Below are 15177 nucleotides of genomic sequence, written 5' to 3'. Positions count from 1 at the left end.
AGGCAATTGTATCACATTTAATACTGCTCCATCAGATATGCCCATCAGTGTGAATTTTGTCAGGGGGTTACCATCTGCTAGGTGTTTAGAACACTTTTCATATCTGTGGCATTATTTTCATGTAACAGTCATATCACTAGTTTTCCTTTACCACTAAACTCTGGCATCCAAGTAATAAAGAATAATAAAAAGTCACACTCTGATCTTTGTTCAGGACTTCTAATTGCAGAGGGGGAGAAATGTGCCTAGGGTATCACTATTGATTATCTGCCCAACAGCAATTTGAGAACAAGGAATCCTAAACTGTTACAGACCGATGTCTAAGCCTCAGCCAGGTCTAACCAGAACACTGTTTCAATGAGTCTCAAACAAATTTGGTGGTAGCAAATGGCAGTTTGCAATGGCAGTTAAACTTTACTTTAGACTCTACTGTCTCATAAAGAGAGTATGATCTCAGGCCAAGCAATACAGCTAGGACTGCATGGCTTTATAACAACCACCCTTCCATCAGGACTGCACCTGATTTGGGGATTCACATAACACTTTTAAAATAACTTGCATACCAGCAGTAGCATATTCAAAATCCCTGATCAGTGTGATATAGGTCCTGGGAACTGATATTCCTTTGTAGAAATAACTCTGTGTTTGCTGATGGTGGGAAGCAAAAAAAGTGAAAACAGAAGTGGAAATAGAAAAAATCTCAGAGAAATACTTGGGCTTTTAGCTGAGAGCATTTAATGGTTTCAGCTAACACCATTGGATGTTAGCAGACATGGGTCTTCAAGTGGCTTCTGAACCGCGAGAGCCTGGTGGATAGCTATGTGGCGGGTGATGTTTGTTTTTGGAGCCATTTCTACATAGGCAAGGTTGCAGGCTAGCTTGCGAAGCAGCTCCGAGGACCTCAAGGGCATGTCTTTATTCCTCTGAAGTGTAAGAATTTTCTACAATAAGAGCTAAACCTCATTTCTGCAAGACATACCACAAATCTCTGAAGCAAACTCCAGGAGGGAATAAGACAATTCTGCAACTTTTCATCTTTCCACTCCTGTTCCTGTTTCAGCACAATCATAGTAAAAGTGTGCATGTGTGAATATAAAAGAGAACACTGAAATGAGTGAGAATGTCAAAGCATCCTACCAAGCAAAGCATTCTGTTGTGCCCCCAGTGCTCACTGGGAAATGACTAGACAAGAAGCAACGTGACAAATTCATCAGACTGTTTAATGAACTGCTAAGAAATGCTTAGGAGCTGTATCACCACCCACCAGCCATGGCAGAACTGCAGGGCTTCAAGCAATTTCCAGATTTTAGGGAGTTCTAAGAGCACAACAGCCTTTTGAGAAGCTGTCATGAACCAACCAGTTATTGGTTACCCTAATTTATGCTGGGAGCTGCATTGAGCCCTCAAGCAATCTCAGATTTAGAGATTTTAGGTGCCAATGAATTCATGTGGTCTGCATCTGTTGTGTTTTTCCTCTCTATGTTTGAGATTCTGGTCTTCTCTTGCCTTGTCATGGCAAGACAAACCTGGCTGTTTCCTACTCCTCTTGTTAAAAACCTACTATCTTGTAGGTTGTTTAAAGTGGGTGAAAATATTACTTAGATATAACAACAGTCTGAGGATCATAGGTAATGTGGGCTGTGGATGTGGTCTACCTGGATCTCAGCAAGGCTTTTGACACCATTTCCCACAGCATTCTCCTGAAGAAGCTGACTGCTCAAAGATGTATGCTTCATTGGGTTAAAAAGTGTCTGTGTGGCTGGGCCCAAAGAGTTGTGGTGAATGGAGATAAATCCAGCTGGATGCTGGTCACTAGTGGTGACCCCAGGGTTCACTATTGGGGCCAATTCTCCTCAATATCTTTATCAATGACCTGGACAAGGGGATTGAGTGCACCCTCAGTAAATTTGCAGACGACATTAAGTTAGGCATGAGTGTTGATCTGCTTGAGGGCAGGAAGGCTCTACAGAGGGATCTGGATAGGCTGGGCCCATGGGCTGAGGCCAATGGGATGAGGTTCAACAAGGCCAAGTGCCGGGTCCTGTACTTCGGGCACAACAACCCCGTGCAATGCTACAGGCTGGGGAGAGAGTGTCTGGAAAGCTGACTGGCGGAAAGGGACCCGGGGGTATTGGTCAATAGCTGGCTGAACATGACCCAGAAGTGTGTTCAGCTGGCCAAGAAGGCCAACGGCATCCTGGCTTATATCAGAAATAGTGTAGTCAGCAGGACTAAGGACTAGGACTGTCCCTCTGTAGCCAGCTCTGGTGAGGCTGCACCTCGAGTACTGTGTTCAGTTTTGGGCCCCTCACTACAAGAAGGACATCAAGGTGCTGAAGTGTGTCCGAAGAAGGGCAACAAAGTTGGTGAAGGGTCTAGAGAGCAAGTCCTATGAGGAGCGGCTGAGGGAGCTGAGTTTGGCGTGGAGAAAAGTAGGCTCAGGGGAGACCTTACTGTACTTTACAATTACTTTAAAGGAGGTTGTCTCAAGATGGGTATCAGGCTCTTCTTCCAAGCACCAGCTGATAAGATGAGGCAAAATGGCCTCAAGTTGCTCCATGGGAGGTTCAGGTCAGTTGTTAGGAGAAATTTCTTTGCTGAAAGGGTTGTGTGGCATTGGAATAGGCTGCCGGGGGAAATGGTTGAGTAACCATCCCTGGAGGCCTTCGAGACTTGTAGATGTAGAACTTTGTAGCATGGTTTAGTGGTGGACTTGTCAGTACTAGGCTAAGGGTTGGCCTAGATGATCTGAGAGGTCTTTTCCAACCTGAATAATTCTATGATTTTTGTCTTCATTTAGAGGGGAGATTGGGACCCTTAAAAGTTACCATAAAATGAGAGGTAAAGTATTTTACTAAGTTGTTTTTTTTTTTTAATGATCTTTATCTCTCTAATTTTTATTTTCTTTTTTTCTAAAGATAGTCCCGCCAGCCATGCTAAAGAGTATGCAATCCAGTGACAACTTTGTTACCCCACCCCATGTTTTTGGGAGGTTACTAGGCAATCCTGGACAGATGGAAAAATCAAGCCTGAGGGGTGCTCTGCAGAATGAGGACATTACAACTTTGTGGGATGGCACTAGATGTTCTTTGCAAAGTTTGATTAGTTCACACTTCAGCCTGCAGGTGAAACAGTCAGGCATTCAATCTGTGTGCTTTTCAGGGTTTCTTACATTTCTGCATATTATATATACAGTCCTGCATCTCAAGCAAGCCTTTTCTCCTGCATCTAAGCTTTGCCAGCAAGTATCACCCAACTGAATTTCTCTTAAATCCTAATTTGCAGGGTTAATAGCTTTTCTGGGGTTGTCCTTAGAAGATACAGAAGTGTAAATGGGCATTGTGTTCACAGCCCACAGAAAAAAGTCCAACACTGCCCTACAGAACAACACTATGTAAGTAACTGGAAGTTTCTCCATCTTTCTCAGATCTTAGTCTATCTTCTTCCTTTCCTAAAAGAAACATGTCTGGGGTTGAGAAGAGGTCTCAATCCCTCTAGCACAATCTTTCTTCCTTGCTAGGCATGCCCATAAAAAATACAGTTATGTTACACACTTTGCATCAGGGCATTTCTTAAGATGTTTTTCTCTACAAGCAAATGAAAAGAAGCTTCAGATCAGTTCTTGTATATGAAAAAATGCCAATCCATTAACATAATTTCTGAAACTGTGCTACTTTAATCTGTTTTAGAATAAGAAGTAAATATCCTTGTTATCAAGTTTTGGATGCTTTGTACCCTAGATCCATCTTTTTTTTTTTTCTGTCTTTCAACTGCTTAGGAAATAACTGGTTAGAAGGACTGGTCAAAAGGATTAGACATTTTAAAATGGTTTCCTTTCTATGCTATGTCATGAGGCAGGAAAGAATTGGAGAGCGGTGTAGGAGATGTCAAAGTAGTCAGTGGTCTGTAAGTAGTTAAAATTACATGATGTAGTGCAGTGTCATTCAAAAGAGATCTCACACTTTCTGACTGGCCAGTGTAAGATATTCTGGTTAGAAAGATGAAATGTCAGAGAACATGAAATAATAGAATAAGAACACTAGAATAAGGAAAAATATAAGTATCTTTCTGTATTTTTCTGAGTTAATCAACCAGCTTTTGATCATTCCTTTAAAAATAGCAGGAGCAAAATAAGCTTGGATCATCTAAATAAATATGAGAGGAATCTGGGTTGTATCAGCAAAATTCTTTCCAAAACTTTCTATGATACACTGACGTTAGTTGCAAGCTACTAGAAATGTCAATCTGTCTGTGAAGTACAACTTTAAAATTAAGTAGAATAACAGATTTCTGATAACAACTTGGTATGGCTTTGTCAAAAGTGATGTTTTCCTAGAGGTGGCATGGTCAAGGGTCTTTGACATGATACCTGCTTCTTTCTCCTTACTGGGTAGCCTTACTCCAATCACTTTCGTTGTCTGGGACTTGTCTTCCTGACTTGTAAGAGTGGCTAGAAATTATTTCAGAAATTTCTTGCAACTATGCTTCCTCCATGTGAAACTGACAAATATCAAACTGAATATCAGCTGAATGAAGGTTGATTCAGACTTTCCTCTAGGAAAAAAAATATAAATCAGATTTTAGAACTGAACATTTTTCCCAATTCAACTTTGTGAAATTGCTTGCAAGTGAGAAACATATTTTGCCTAGTAATTCCCTTTTAATTTAATTTGATTAAAAAAAAAAAAACTCTCAGTCTGAAGCAAAACACATTTTTGATCCCATTTTTTCCCCTGCAGAATCCTCAGTGAACCAAATAATAAGGACAACTGTAATTCTGAGCCAATTTCAACATAAATCCAATTCAGAAAAAACACTTAAGTATGTGCTCAACTTTAGTGAGATTGACTTTAATGAAATTTAGTAGATTCTAAAAGCTTACCATGTACTTTAGTGGTCTGCTGAATCAGAAGCTAAAGTAGCCCCTGGCTGGCTGCTCCGTTCTCATTTATACTCTTATTAAAAACAAATAAACACTTTCTTTTTGTTGGATGGTTTAATTTATCATTGTTCAGTATGATTTAATAATAAATTCTTTTAGATTTTTCATGGTCTTTTTTTGTTTTTTTCTTACACTTTCTTTCCTTTACACTTCTAGTTCTCTACTGTCCCAGGATGTCTCCCCCCCCCCCCCCCCCCCCCGTTTTTCCATTGCCTATTTTCTCTTTGTTATAATTTTTTAAACCGAATAACTATTCCTTCTCCAGAGTTCTTCTCTCTCCTTTCATTCTAATAGCAAAAAACTCTCCCATTTTTGTATTTCTTTTGCCTGTATACTATGTGTAACTTCTTCCCGTTAAAGAAGGCGGGGTGAATAGGGACCTAGAAGGTCCCCAGGAAAGGAAAGTATGATCAACATACGGACAGTCTTGGTAAGTTCATGAGAAATACTGGACTCTAACAAGGACAGAAGTTCTGCTGAACCCATGAAATTCACTAAACACAGATCAGTGGAAGGCAGAGAAGAAAATCAACAATAGAAATGTAGGCATGAGGAGAGGTGAGTGACTGACACAGACAGGCATATGTCCTGCCCTAGTCCTACAGGAAGAGAACAGCAGGTTTTGCTGACTCAACCCTGCAGAGCTGGTTTGTGCTAGCATGTCTCATGGCAGCAGTAGCACAGGGTGGAATACAATACTGTACACTATACGCTGATCCCTGAATAGAACCAATAACCCTTATTTTCATGTGCAATGCACTGGAAGATCAAAGTGATATGCAAGGACTTGTTTATCTTCTATGACTACATTATTCACTTAAGAAATGCTGGCTGGTTCTGTGGAGCTCCACTTCCCTGCTAAAGATGTCAATGAGATAACAAAGACCCATGACATGCAGCCAGTACTGGCAGTACCAAATCCAAAGCAGCAATGTGCAAGCACCCAGCATAGCTCTCCCCTATTGCTCCACCTGCCCTTTGCAGGGATGTACTATATTTTTTACAAGTTTGCAAGGAAACTTTCCATGATTAATTGTAGAAGATGAGGAGGACTAATTCAAACATTTTTTCAATATTCTGCTAAAGATTATTTACAGAATTAATTTTGAACCCTACAGATGCATGCTTTCTGCCCTGTAATGTATGAGAGTTATAGAAATTGCCATCTTTATTCAAAGCAGCATCTCATTTGGTCTGAGACCTCATACCTCATTTGGTGTGAGATCTTGCAGTACTCAGTGTATATATGCTTCAACAATACTGTGCTAGACGATTATAGCATTAGTGTCTCAAGAAATATTTCTAGCTCCACTAGTTAACAGCTGGTTAATATCCTAAGCAGTTTTGTGAATATCAACCCTATAAGTCAGTTTTAGAATAAAATAATCAACATCTTGCTCAGTGTGAGTGAAGGCAGCAGAACTGAGGTGAAGTTGTGGAAAAGGGAAAATATTCAAATTCTAAATTAATCTGCACTTTGAGCTAAGGACTTTATCCACTCTTCTCTGTACAAAAACGGAATGCATAAAAGTGCAAGTATTATTTTTCTTTTAGCACACAAAAACTTATGTGTTTAAAACAGTATAGGACAGAAAATCATCATCCTTTCTGTCAGAGTTCCTCTGAAATAAAGCAGGGGATCCCAAGCTTGTCTTTGGTGAGTCTAATTGCTAGAGTTTGCATTCCTTATTTTTCTAATGGAGACCTTTTCCCCCTTTCGTTAGACACATAAGTTTTTCCAATTCATTACTGAAGAAAGATTGGCAAGGATTATCAGTACATCATTGCAGGATGGATGACCCTTTCCTCTGCATCCCTGCATCCTTTCCATATCTAGCACAAAAAATTCCCAGCAGCCTGGGGATAGAAGCAAATCTAGTCTTTTGTGTCATGGAAAGTGCTGAAGAATGCTCTGCTTTACTGCACAAGCTGGCAGAGTACGAATGACCCAAACACTGTAAGCTGGAGCCTGGCTGCTGTACCAATCATCCCCCTACACAGTGGGATTGCTCAGGAGCACTACAGGCCTGTGGGCAGGCTGTGGCAGGGATGGGGCTCTTGACCAGTGAGGAGAAAACTGTCAGAACCCCAGGAAGATATATGATGGCTTTCACAGTCTTCACATTCACAGCCTTTTTTTTTTTTCCCCATGTTGTTCAGAAATCAGAAGAGACTGTGGACAGGGAACTGTGAGCTGGCACTCCTGCCAAAGGAGCCACTGGGCCTTGAGTACCTTGGCCCAAAGAATCTACATAGGCCTGAGGTAAGCAGGATCATCTGTGCATCCCTAGAAAACACAGCCACATCATTTGACCACAACATCGCAACCCCTAGTGAGCACGGTGCTCTTTTAAAGTAATATTTTAATTTGACCTCTCCCCTCCCCACCTCATTCTGAAGGTGATCTTTCTGGAACACAAAAACAGTCAGGGTCACACTCCAGTGAGCCCCAGCCACCTCACCTGCCTGCCAACTCTGCAGCTATACGCGCTTCATCTCCGGAACGACGGTGTGACTTTTGGAGGCTCCATGCCTCATTTAGCCCTGGTAATGGCCTAATTGGGTTGGAAAAATGCAGGAGCAGGAGCGTGATAAAAAAACAGCTCTGTGGTGCTTATTTAAGCAAGTGGAAAAAGAACAGAAAAGAAAAGAATAGAATAGAAAAGTAAAAGTAAAAACAAACACATTTCCTACCTTGACTAGATATTTATGCATATATCTTTGTTTATAAAAGGAATTGTGCTGACTAGTGGTGCTGCTGTCAGGGTTAACATAGCTAATGAAGGCATGCCAGGACAGGGCCAGACTTAGACATGCATTTCACTTCCAGTAATGGTTTCCATGGGTACAAATTCCCCCCGACCCCTGCCCCCATCCATGGAGTTTCACTCCATCTCTGAATAGTTCTCAGCTTTGGTAGGGTGCTTTCATTAGCTATGTGGGAGGGGAAACAAGGCAACTCTGGTGACAGGAGTCACTGTGAAAGATACAGACTTCTCTGTGAGATCACGTCATAAAACAAATCATAGAATCATAGACTATCTGAGCTGGAAGGAACCCACAAGGATCAATGTTTGTTCACCATTTCTTGGCCATACTTTCCTCTCACCTGGGAGGTTTTTTCTCCCTACAAAAGGAGAACCATACTGCTTGGTCTTGAGTTGCTCCTATGATTATTCATGGCAGTCTATAAATCCCCAAAAGGAAGAAATGCTATCTCTGCCCTCTGGAAATCTCAGGAAAAGAACTGGAGGGAGGCAAGAGACAGCCCATTATTAAGCTTCAAAAGGTACCTCACCCCTTCATTTAGGGTTCTGTTCTCCAGCAACGATACAAGTGCAAGACCAGGTAATGACCCATGCTCGCCTCCACCCAAAGATAAACCTGAAGATCAGAATGCATCTTCATTGATGACGTTTTAGAAATGCTGTGATCCAACAGCAAACAGCACAGAATAAGAATGAGCAGCTGGTAGGAAAAAAAAAAAAAAAAAGGACTTTTAGGCAACCTTTTGCCTCCTTTTGGAATCTTGCTGGAATCATTCCTAATGACTTTTTACTCATCTCCTCAGTGAAAGCTTTCTTATTATTATAATTTACTTCTTATTACAATTTCCTTGCTAACTTGAAATAAACTGTGTCATCAGGCTCTTGCTAAAAAGTATGTGCTGTATCTTTCAAGTGTACAGTAACAAAATGACTGTTAAGTTTACCAGGGCTCCTGTGGTAATGCAGACACTTCCCTGTCAAAGCTAGAATAGATCAGCCACAAATGTGCTTCTGGTGGAGTAGATGGTGTAACTGCTTGCCTTGAACTGGCAATTGCCTAGGTACTAATAATGTTGGTAGAGTCACCACGTGCAAGCAGAATGTGTCATCAATCAGTAAGAGAGGATTGGTTCCAAAATACAGACTTGGAACTTTAAACAGGACAAAATTCCAAAGTTTAGGATGATTGTTAGCCCAATTGACTGGTAGTGTAAAATCAAATGGGAAATGTAAAATAAAGTGCTAAGTGTATCCAATCACAAGCCAAAAATGCACTTCTAAGTACAAAAATATTTATACTAAACCAGAAGCTGTCTGGGCTAGAAGATGACAATAAAACAGTAAAACACTTATCTGCAGCATGGAAGAAAGGGGAAAGTAAATGTTAGTAACAATTTATAAGATAAAATATGCAGGGAACTTATGAGGGAACTTAATAAAATCAAGGCAATACTAATAGTTAACAGAGTTTTATGAGAGAAAAAAGATATTTTTATAAATATTAGAAAAAGCTTCAGACTGGCCATGAGCCCATTGCTAGGTGTGGATGATAAAACTATAAATGGCAATCCAGAAAAGTGGCAATATCCAATAAACATTTTGTCCTTTGCACAAGGACAAAATTGTCCTTGGAATGAAGCTGGAGAATGTATCATCCCATATTACCTCAGCCCAACAAAATTCACTGTAGGTAATAAAAAGAGATGTGAGATGAGATCTGCTAAAATTAAATGTTTTCAAATCAACAGGCCTGGAGTCTTACATAAACTGTATGAGGAGTTCTTCGAACCACTGATGTTGATACTGAACATCTCATGGAAAACGGGGAAAATTCCAAAGGGCCAGAGAACTGCAAATGTATCTAGGTGTTAAATAATTACTAAAGAAGGAATGCCCAGGAAATTTTAGGCATTGTACCCCAATATCAATGTGGATACAATAATGAAATCAATTATGTTAACATTCTTTCTAAAAATCAGAAAGGATAAACTGAAATTAACATGAATCGTCTTGTGTCCCCCACCTCCCCCTATACTATTTTTATTATGAGAAGCTGCTTGATAAATGCAACTGTGTAGAGTACCAAATGGACTTCTCCAAGGCATATGAGCAAACGCATTTGAAAATTGCAATTAACAGAAAGATTCAAAACTAATTTATGGAGATATCTCAAAGGTTTTTTAAAGGCATTATATCAATGAGTGGGGGCATTTCTATAGAGATCAGTTGGAGATCAGTCTCATTTTGAGTCTACTCAATATTTTTTAACTAGTCATCTAGATAGCAAAATAAAACTGGTTTTGCTAAAAACTGAGAACACAAAAGCTAGCAGTGAAGAGTATAATTTTCATGTATAAATGATCACTAACGTTGGAATATATAAACTACAACTCTCCGATGGTGACCAGTGGCTTTCTGAATTGTGCTCCATAAACTCATCTTTCTGGTAACTCTGCATTGAGATGAACACTACAACCAAATCTCATGTTTCAAGGTTTCTGTTGATGGCCTGAAGGAGGTAGAGAACAGCTCTTTTTTTCTGATGCCCAATTTACCCACACATCCTAGGATGTTTGAGGGAAGACAAAGCTTCATTGATCGGCAGCAGCCAGACTAGGACGTTGGAAAAGTTGCACCAGATTCCTGTTAGGACACAAAGACTCTTTCTTTTCTGAAGTGTGTGTGTTGGCCTATCTTGCTCACATGCTGAGGGTCAAATTTAAAGTCAGATATGGAATTAGGAAGGAATTTTCCATCTCACAAAGACTGGCGAGAATCCCAAGTGCAGCTAAGTCACTGTTTTCTCTTCTTATCTCCCTAGACTTCCACAGGGAGATGCAAACAACAAACTTAAACCCAGAGATTTGATAGATTTAAAAGATCTTCAAGAATTCAAACACATTTTTTCAGGGGATGCAATCACAGCCTTGTTTATTGTGATTATATGTGTAGCAAAGGACATGCATAGCATCTGGGTAAAGGAAGGGTACTTATCTCATGACAGTTTTGCTGCAAGCTCCTCAGAGCATAACGTTTTTGAAAGCCAACATGTATATAGAGTGTGTGCGCCATACATATCACTGTCATGAAATGAGAATGATGTGATAGTGCATTATGCTGCAGATTGTCTATACTTTGGCTGTTGAGGAATTAACTCCTCAGCGGAGCTTTCACATTTCAGCTGTTTAGGCAGCTGTTTTAGAGTATCTAAAAAAGTTACCAGAGAAACTGAAAAAAGTTGCCACTGGTTATAAGTGTTGTAACTACTGGTGTTGACATATCAATTTACTGACAAGGGAAGTGTTTCCTATAGTGTCAGCATTGTAAAAGTTGAAGTCTAGGTCACGTGTATACTTGTCTTGAACATAAACAAAAAGCCCTGATAAATTCCAGATCCAGAGTGCTTGTGCTGTGGGTGCTACTGTAGTGAAGCAGAACAAGCCCAGCTTGATTTTCAGATAGTAGGCTAAACCTGCAGTGTTAGCAATGGTGTGATATTTTGTTTTGACTTAGAAACTGAACAGAACAAAGACAAAGCCTCAAAAGAAGAATAAATATAGATTAGCAAGAGGTCATTTCATTTATAGTTCACTTTTAAGAGAGCTAACTACATTTGCAACAGGAAGTGCAAATGCAGCACCAGAAAACTCATTCTCTAACCTTCCTGAGGTTTCTCAATAAAGTAATGTACAATTTTCTTTGCTTTTTAACTCTACATTCAATACTCAAAATGTGCCTTTGCTAAGCCCAAGTCTACCAGATCTGTAGTTTGATAAAAAAGCTAATGTGATACAAAGCAAAGGGAAATAATCTTAAAATCAATCTGTCAATGGAAAAATGGTCATATAATTCCCCTTCCCACTATTGAAAAGAGAGACCTAAGCTGTACCACAGAAATTCACTTGAGCAAATCTGCATTTTTGCAATCTGGAAAACTCTATGAAAATACCAGCAAGACAGTGAAAAAGTACCATCACAATAGTCAAAGAAAGTGACTTGGAGCAGCTAATTTTAATCAAACTGTTACCCTCTCCCATTTATTTATTTTTTAATTATGTCTGAAAACACTGCTAAAATGTCTTGCAAAAGACCTTGCCCAATCACCTTTTAATTATTAATTGTCAAGGCTACTCCTAAATCTTAAGAGGACAGCATGCTCATTTCTCTTGATATTTGGAAAGCTGAAGGAAACAACTTCGAATGAAGCAAACCTAACCCCCCCCCCCCAAATTGGTTTCTGCAGGGAATCAAGGAGAACAAAAATCTAAAAATCTAACATTAGCATTTATAACCTCTTTCTCAGCTCAACTTATGAGCAACAAAAACGTGGCTATGAAAACAGTAGGAGGAGGTACACTTTATCAGGAAGATTTCCAGTGTATATGCCCTGTTTCTTGGCGGCTTGATTTCTCGCTCAGTCTTTTACTCCTTGTGTATTGGATGAAGCACAAGAAACTTCTGCTTCCCAAGATAGTAAATAGAGAGATAGCAATTAGCTTTGACCTTTTCAGTGGAGGATGGATTATACCGAAAATGAATCATTGCTTCTCAGTAGAATAAAGGAAGAGAATATTATTATATATACCGTATAATGGTAATAACACTGTATACTCCTCTCATAGCTTCTCTCCAAGGATCCATGACTTCCTAATGAACATTAAATGAAGTCTTGCCTCACCTCCACACTCTTGGAAGACAAATGGTTCTTCCCCACAATGTGCAGGTGGGAGGATATAACGAACAGCTAATGCTTATGCACCTAATTAAAATAAATGTTTTCATGATTTTATTTGTAAATGTTTATTTAATTTCTGTAAAGTGAAATCAGGAAAAGTATACTATTCCATGCCAGACTCTCTCCATCCCTTCAGCTCTTTGAAGCCTTTAAACAGTGAGCCTGTAAATTCAATTTCTCTGTCTGGAGGCTCAGCAGTAATAGCTCTGTCTGGAACATCAGTATCAAGGGACAGTGAGTGTCTTCAGAGTTTATAGGAAGCCACAAAGGGTTTTCTGGAGAGACAGAAAAGTTTTCTGTTATCCTAAGAATATTATCTTAGAGATAGATTAATAAGAGGGGAATATTATAAAAGTATATTATTTTGATTATCAGGCTCCCAGTATGAGCACCAAGATTTATATACAGATACAGAGAACAATAGATCCACACCTCTACATGACTTGCCTGGACTCTCTCTTCAGCAGAAATCATTGCTGGTTATTTCAGAACAAGATACACTGAGCTGCAATAATTAACCTTCCACCTCAAGTCTCACCTTCATCTTCAACAGTTTTAAGTTGTTGAAGCACTGATGCAAAAGGACTTCATATTTCTACCAGTAAGTTTCATCATTAGCAATAAATATTCTTATAGCTCTGATTATTTGTCATTACTTAAAAAATAAATAAATCACTTTTGTAAGCCTGCTATATCCCTGGGTAGAAATATTTTCTCTGATTCTTTAGTTTTGCACCAGTTTACACCAGTCATACAGTATCCACTGTGTACTGCTTTTTCTTTCTATCCTGGCTGAAGGATGGAGATGGGAAAGTGCTCACAAACATATTGTTATGCACATGGTAAGACCATCAGGAACAGACCAAGCTGAAACTGTACTTAGGAGACAAAAAATAAGGAACACTGCTGAAATCCAGAAATGCAAGTTCAGCTCTTCTTTTTCCTATTTCAAAGGTAAGCCATTTTAACTCAGTTGTCTTTACCATGTTTTTTTTGTTACCATATCTTCTGCCAAAAACTATCAGTTAGACACCATCACAATTATTTATGTACTTGTGTGATTTGTGTGATTAATATTTCTGAATTTATAGTTCATAAACATATATTTATACTCACATGTTTCATTAATACATTTATGTATTTAAAATCATGTAAACTCAGCAGTGAAGCACTGTCTCTGCCTGTCAATCAGCTGTTCCTGGGTTTGGCCTCACTACTAAGACTATCACCTATGCTGTGTCTTCTGGGATATAGCCATGTTGGATAAAGTTAGCATCATATAAGGCCTGTAAAAATATGCAAATTAAGCTTTACCTGCAGCTTTTAAACCACGTAGTTTTTAGGGTAAATTCTGATGTCTCATTTGCAAGAATACTGGTGCCAAACCCATATAGTTACACAGGTCCATCACCTTCAGAATTTCTGGTCTTGAGAGAGGCATCTGTTTAAATGCTTTTTACTATTAATACATTTGACACACATTGAAATGGATCAATCATTGCAGGTAGTACAACTTTTCCTAAGCCAGAACATCTGTAAAATATAGACATATATCTAAAACAACTTCTCCCCCCTTCTCCCCTCTCTGCCACCCCCCCCCCCAAAAAAAAAAGTTGCTGAATAAACATGGTTACAGTGTTTGATAACAATAGGACATGGAAATAACAACTGAAACTAAGAAGTGGAGATTCAGTGCTCTCACTGAACACATTGGACTACAGTTTAATCAAAGAGATGCTAATTGTTTATGTCACACCACAATCACTTGCCATTGCAATGGACACTCCAGACAAGGGTCCTCAGACTTGAGAACTGAAGTCAGAAAGAGCTAGATAATTAGGTGTGTTTGAAAAGCCCAGTAACTTCCTTATCAAATGTTGCCCAGTAACTTCCTAATCAAATGTTTAGGTATTAAGTATAAAAATCTCACCATTGAGAATGTAAGTCTTGCTGAAAAGTGGCAGGAGTTTGGCTTACACCTGTCCAAGATGTATTTATTTACCATGTAGGTGTCATTCAGTTCCAAAGCCACAAGACAGCCACCCCTATAACAAAGCTATGTCATAAATAAATAAATAATCCCTATGTAGTGAATGCTGGCAGAACTTAAGATATTTTTCCATTCAGCGTCAGAAGAATTACAAGACCTTTCCAAGTTTTAAGCCAGAAATGTCAGAAACATTGCTCAGGACAAACATGGACATTGGAGACGTGGACACTTGTCTATAACACACAGTTTCTGGAGATCAGCCATCTCTGCTTGGTGCTGACTTGGCTGAAAGACTTGAACCACCCAAACTTTAGATTACTGTAATTCAATTGTGAAGTGGGTCTTTGTTTTTTGACCCCAAACTATACTGTGTATTTGCAAAAATAAAACAAAACAAAACAAATAAACAACAACAAAAAAAACCCACCACCTTTCTGATACAACTTCTATATGTTTCCATGATTTAATTTAAATAATTTCATTTTCTGTTAAATCCTGCCCTCATTTATTTTTCAGATGAGTATCACTGAAAACACCTCAAATCTCCCTTATCCCTGTTCACGCATGACTATAGTATTCTACCATTTTGCTCATGAACACACCCAGACAAGCTGGCGAACTGCTCAGACCCCCAGATGAAGTCTCCAAAGCTAGGCTTTTAAAGTAGACTGAAGAACATACACTTGCAGAACATGAACTTCAAATGTGGTCTGCCACTGGTCAAACCACACAGCAAGAAGTC

General features: G+C 39.3%; 1 protein-coding gene across 4 annotated transcripts in view; it reads right to left on the bottom strand.

Annotated features, from left to right (window-relative positions):
• The window catches only part of CASR (calcium sensing receptor), a 72079-nt gene that overhangs the window by 44704 nt on the left and 12198 nt on the right, over window positions 1-15177 (bottom strand). The window contains exon 1 of one of the 4 annotated variants that reach the window (XM_080603315.1): window positions 2471-4094. The exons of the other annotated variants lie outside the window; for them this stretch is intronic. The gene's annotated coding sequence lies outside the window, so the exon portion shown is untranslated. Of the gene's footprint in view, window positions 1-2470; window positions 4095-15177 lie in introns of those variants that run through there. 4 annotated transcript variants of the gene reach the window in all.

Source organism: Anser brachyrhynchus, assembly GCF_964034855.1.
Source record: "Anser brachyrhynchus genome assembly, chromosome: 1".
In the NCBI taxonomy this organism is placed as follows: domain Eukaryota; kingdom Metazoa; phylum Chordata; class Aves; order Anseriformes; family Anatidae; genus Anser; species Anser brachyrhynchus.
The sequence above is the reverse complement of the archived record's forward strand: the minus strand, read 5'-3'. Positions and strand labels throughout refer to the sequence as shown.